Source organism: Gossypium hirsutum, chromosome A09, assembly GCF_007990345.1.
Source record: "Gossypium hirsutum isolate 1008001.06 chromosome A09, Gossypium_hirsutum_v2.1, whole genome shotgun sequence".
In the NCBI taxonomy this organism is placed as follows: domain Eukaryota; kingdom Viridiplantae; phylum Streptophyta; class Magnoliopsida; order Malvales; family Malvaceae; genus Gossypium; species Gossypium hirsutum.
In genome coordinates, this window is record NC_053432.1 from 50,742,067 (window position 1) to 50,747,647 (window position 5,581).

The following is a 5,581-nucleotide window of genomic DNA, read 5'->3' on the forward strand; positions in this document are numbered from 1 at the left end:
ACTCGTTAAAATGTGACTGCTAGAAAGGAAGCTCTCGATAAACAATACTCTTTTGAGGGCCCCAATGTTGCTTTTAGTTAAACCTCAAGGCTCCAATGCCTTATCAAGTGAGTCTCTTAAGGATCCTTGCCATTTCTATCATAGGCCAACTAATGGGCCCAATGTTAGACCTGATAAAACCTCTTAAGGCTCTAGAGACCCATCAAATGTAGCCTTTTTAATACCTTAACTCGTTAAAAACAAACTACAATGCACTAGGTAAGATAATAATATTTTTACATAAGTCATAAGATTAACATAAGTTTATCTTTGTGGACAAGATAATGTCACATAATTAAAAAGAAAAAACACTAAAAAGGAACAAAAGGAATTAAAGGTAACACCCCATACTCGACCCTTTTTACCAATCCTGAGTATGTGATGTCACATCACGTTGCTGAACCAACTCAGGCCAACGTACTTCTTTTATCATATCATTTACAACATAAACATCATTCATATTAATCACAATAATAATTTCATAGATGTTTAATAATTTAATTCAGTCTCGATACAGGGTCCAATCTATTTTAGGTATTTTGCTTCAAAGTTAGATTTTTTCAAGACATGGTCTCATATGTCTTGAGACTATGTCTCGAGATCAACCTCCATTGTTTTCTTAATTTAGCTTCAAAGTTCACCTATCTCAAGACAAAGGCCACTTGTCTCGAGGCTTAAATAGAATTGTCTCAAGACTAGCTTGTCAAGTCTCGAGACATTAAGCATATAGGTTGAATTATTAGGTAAAATTTGTTTTTATGGACTCGAGACATGCTCATGCTATCTCGAGGCTCAAAGGTAAATTGGCCTAAAATGAATATTTTTAAATGTCCTAACTATACCAAATGGCACCTTAAGTTTACATAAACTTAACATCAAAATAAAATCATCAATCTAACACATATAAACACAATCAAACATCATCAAATAATAATCATCAATGTATCACCATCTAATCAACTATTTCTCAAAACCAAATTTATATAAACTAGTATACTTATCTACTAATTAAAGGTTAAATTTCATCTTTTAAAACCATATAGGTCAAATACCAAATATAGCAAAATGAACACTTGAACAAAATGCCAAAACAACCTAGGTACATGGCATTCTAACTAAAACACATATATGCGTACAAAAGAAGTAGCAAAATGTTTCTTGAGCTCAGTTATTGAGCATGGATGCTTCGACACTTTCAACCTACAGAAATCCTTGTCTGAGACGTACACACGAATATGATAAAAATTGTATGCTGAGTATTAAATACTCAATGGTCCTAATATAATTCAAATCCAAACATATTGCATTAACAATAAACTAAGTATGTATATAACAAGAATAAATTATTTTGATAAATACTATTTTAACTCATTACATCAATTTCCAACTTTCTTATTCATTTCACATTTTAATATCAATTTCAATACTTATTCATTTTAGATTATGTTATTTAACGATAGACACTAGGATGGATACTTGGATCTACTTTACTCTTTCATCCTGGGTTGCCCGACAAAGATGAATTTTAGAATATGTAAATTCCACCAACCCGGGTTGCCCAGCAACGATAACTTTCACTATTTGTTCGTATTGTTCATTCTACCATCTGGATTGCTCGACAATGATGACTTTAAATCAATATATCAATGATCCTATGGTATGCAAACTATACCCGAACTACATCTAACATCATTTAACAGGGCATTAACATCATAATCACATTTGAGACACATATCATCATAATATCAATGTCTCAACATTTATATACATAGCAAATACAATCTCAAATATTTATCACATATTCTAAATATCACCAATCGAATCCATTATTCAAAATTTATAGTGAAACATACCATTACCTCGATGTACATTTATATTTGATTATAGCAACCAATTAATCTACAAAAGCAAATTATAATTGAATTATAAAAGCACAAATCGCGAAAACTATATGATGTTCTTCTTTTCCTTTCCTTTTGCCTTTGACGATCCAATGTCGCCTTTAGCTACATTTGATAATACAATTACAGAAGCATCGTTAATCACACAATTAAATGCAATTCAACAAAATCAAACATGAATGTATTCAATTCAGTTTAGTCCTTTAAAACCCTAATATTCAAACCCCTCATAATTTACAATTCTCTTCATTGAATTGAAATATGATTTCATATTTCTTCACTAAGTACCCCTAGCTTTCAATATATAACATAATTTCCTAACAACTTTCAACTTATTCTATTCAATCCCTAATATCATAAATTTTCATTATATGGTTTAGTTCGATTTCTGAAAAAAATCAACATTTTTCCTTACTTTCTAATTTATTAGTAACATAATCTAAACTCTTTATTCTTAAATCTATCTCTATCAAGCTTAATTTCATCAATTTTTCATTAATGAAACCTTTATTAAAACTCAAAAATTAAGAAATCTAACACATAGGCATGAATTTCTAATCTTGGATGATTAAAAATCTATACAAAAATCAAATGAAATCTTTCTCACCTTAATTAATATAGAACGAATGCAATATAGAAATTTTCTTCTTACTCCTTATTTTGCTACAGTTTGAAGAGAAAGAGAATGAAGATGATGTTTATTTTCACTTTCACACTTAAGGGTAAATATATATGATGAGTGATTTAATTAAATTAATAAATCACTGACCTATCACTAATCATATCATTTAAAGTTAATTAATAAATAATAGTTGAGAAAGCCATGGAATTCCACTACCATATTATTAATTATGGAATATTTATTTCTGAGGACTTGGTTATTAGCTTTTAAGGGTTTATAAAATTTCTAATCAATTTTCTATTCATTTTAATCGCTATGCAATTTAACCCTAATACCATTTAGACTAACTTAATTGACTTAATTATTAACTAATTTTGTTTCTTAGTCCCATATTTTACTCATAATTTTTAAGATTCAACTTCCAATCCAGCTCGACTTAAAGTTTCTAGACCAAAACATGCTTTTCTGAAACTTACAAGAATCAAGTCGTTAAATTGAAGATAATGTTTATGAGCTCATTATATATCTATTCTTATTGAATTCACTCATTTAGGCAAACCTTTTTCATTGGAGAGTTCATTTTATATCTATTTTTAAAGAGTTCACTCATTCAAGTGAACCCCTAATTGGAGAGTGCATTATATATCTACTCTTACAAAGCTTATGATTTATTATTCCATCTTTTTAGGAAAACCTCTTAAAGGGCGAGTTCATTATATACTATCTCATTTATTTAGGCATATTCCATTCTATGGGAGGATGTCACGCCTCGATTTATATCTGTATGTAGTGTGCATTTGGAAATAAATAATTTACTGGTCTACTGGTTAAGTGTTAGTGAAATTGTCATTGAAACCCAAGTTCAAGTCCTCTCATTTGCATTTTATAAAATTTCAAAAATCCCTTGTTTTTAACCCTATTATTGCCCGTAGGGTTTAAAAGCCCTAGTATTTAAACATATTTTTTCCATTTGTGTGTTCACATTGCCTCCTTTCAAAACCTAGTCTATTTTTCTTTCTTGTAATTTTCTATCAACTATTTCTTTCTCTCATCCTTTTGTGCTACCCCATACCTTACCTCCTTCTATCTTTTTCTTTTCCTTTTCCTTTCTTTCTTTTTCTTGTGCACCACCCTCCACCACCTTGAACCACTATCGCCACCACCTTGCACCGTCGACTCCATAACATCTGCACATTGTCACCCTCCCTTTTTTGCCACCTCCCATGCCGTAGCTCTCTCTCTATTCTTCTTGTTCCTCTCATCCTTTTATTTTATTCCATTCAATCATCATATTTTCTGCTTGGTTATTGTCGAATCATCTCTGTGCTCAGATCTCTACTAAATTTTTTGTTTCTGACCTATAAGTAATAAGTGTAATTGTTTTTCATGAGTAGATCTCGTGTTCGAATGTGTGACCATACCTTTTTTTCTTTTTTTCATGAGCAGATCTCGTGTTCGAATGTGCGACCATATCTTTTTTCTTTCTTTTCAAATATGTTAATCAGTTATATAGGTTCCTTTTCAAATCTATCAATGGTCGAATCTAATTGTGTGTTTTTGTGTGTGTTTAACGTTCGAGGTGCAAATCTGGACGCGTCAGACCAGATATGATTTATAGGAGTGTTTTTGTTTCAAATATGTACATCGAACAAAAGAGTAAGTGTTCTTCTATTTAGTAATCAGATCTATATATCTTTTCTAGATCTAGCATAACTGATTCTATTATGGTGTGTTTTGTATGCTTTGTTCATTCAAATTTCAGATCTAGACGAAATCTGATCAAATATGTAACAAATGAGTATAAAGGATTAGATCTAGTGTTGTTTGGGCGTACGGATTAAGGTGTGGGTTCTAACTAAATGTAGTCTGTATAAGTATTTTCCATAAGTATTTTATGTATGTTTGGTAGTATTCAAATTATCTATGCCTTAATTGTGACTAACTAAATGCATGCATGCTTTTGGTGTTAGCTGAATGAAATTTGATTACCAGGGCTGGCTAAATGTTAGTGCCTCTAACTATGGCTTAAGTTTTGACCTAAATTATGTATAGGGTTATTCTATGTTTTCTTCTGGTTCGTATGTTTTGTGATATTATGGCATAATATTGTTACCGATATTTTGATCACATGTTAAAACATATTTACTATCACCATTTTACTGAATGCATGATGAAAAGCATGCCTACTATTTATGCTAAAACTGATTCCATGTTGAAGCATGCCTACTGTATTGATTTTGATTTTGTTATGCCATAACGCAGTGCATAAGGATCAGGATGATATGTAAGGAGGAAGTTCTGACAGCTTATCTACAATTCTAGTGGTTTATCCACATATTTCTAGCAGTTTATCTACAAATAAGGGTGGCTTTTCCATAATGCGGTGTCTAGGAATGGATGAATTCTGAGGCACTCTTATTGTGGTGAATAACAGTTGATGGGTAAGAATTTTCTTTGAAATTGAAAAATAAACTGCACTGTTAAATATGAGCATGTACATACATGATATAATTTATGTTATTTGTTATACTATGTTACTATTAGCTTGTTTGCTATTTTATCCTACTATAACTGAAAATCTTATGTGCTAAGATTCACAATGAGCTTTATAGCTCACTCCTCCGTTTACTATCTTTACAGAGAATCCACGAGGTTAGGATTTGAACTCAACATACGAAGGAGCATCTCGAACTTTTATTTTATTTTAAAAATTACTTTTACTTTAATTTAATAATTTCTATTTGGGGACTGTAATAATTTATTTGGACTGTGGCATGAGTTATTTTTTGGTTGGTTTTAAATTACATTACATGCAAATATGTTTGAAACTGAACAAACTTATAATTATGCTTAAAAAAGCATGAAACCTGGTTGAAATATAAAATTAGTTAAAAACACTTTTTCTGCTGTATAATTGAAACTTGATTTCTAAAAGAATATTTTAATCAAGAAAATTTACAAAGTTTTCAAAAATACAAAATCTTTACAAATTCGTCTTTGGATTTTAAACTAGTTAAAT

The 5,581-nt window shown here is 30.5% G+C and overlaps 1 long non-coding RNA gene across 1 annotated transcript; it reads left to right on the forward strand.

The window, feature by feature from the left end:
• The first annotated feature begins 3,567 nt into the window (after nt 1-3,567).
• LOC121206626 (uncharacterized) lies at nt 3,568-5,311 on the forward strand. Its single transcript, XR_005901692.1, has 3 exons — nt 3,568-4,218; nt 4,825-5,003; nt 5,203-5,311. It is a non-coding gene; the product is annotated as an uncharacterized lncRNA (long non-coding RNA).
• The last annotated feature ends 270 nt before the right edge of the window (nt 5,312-5,581 follow it).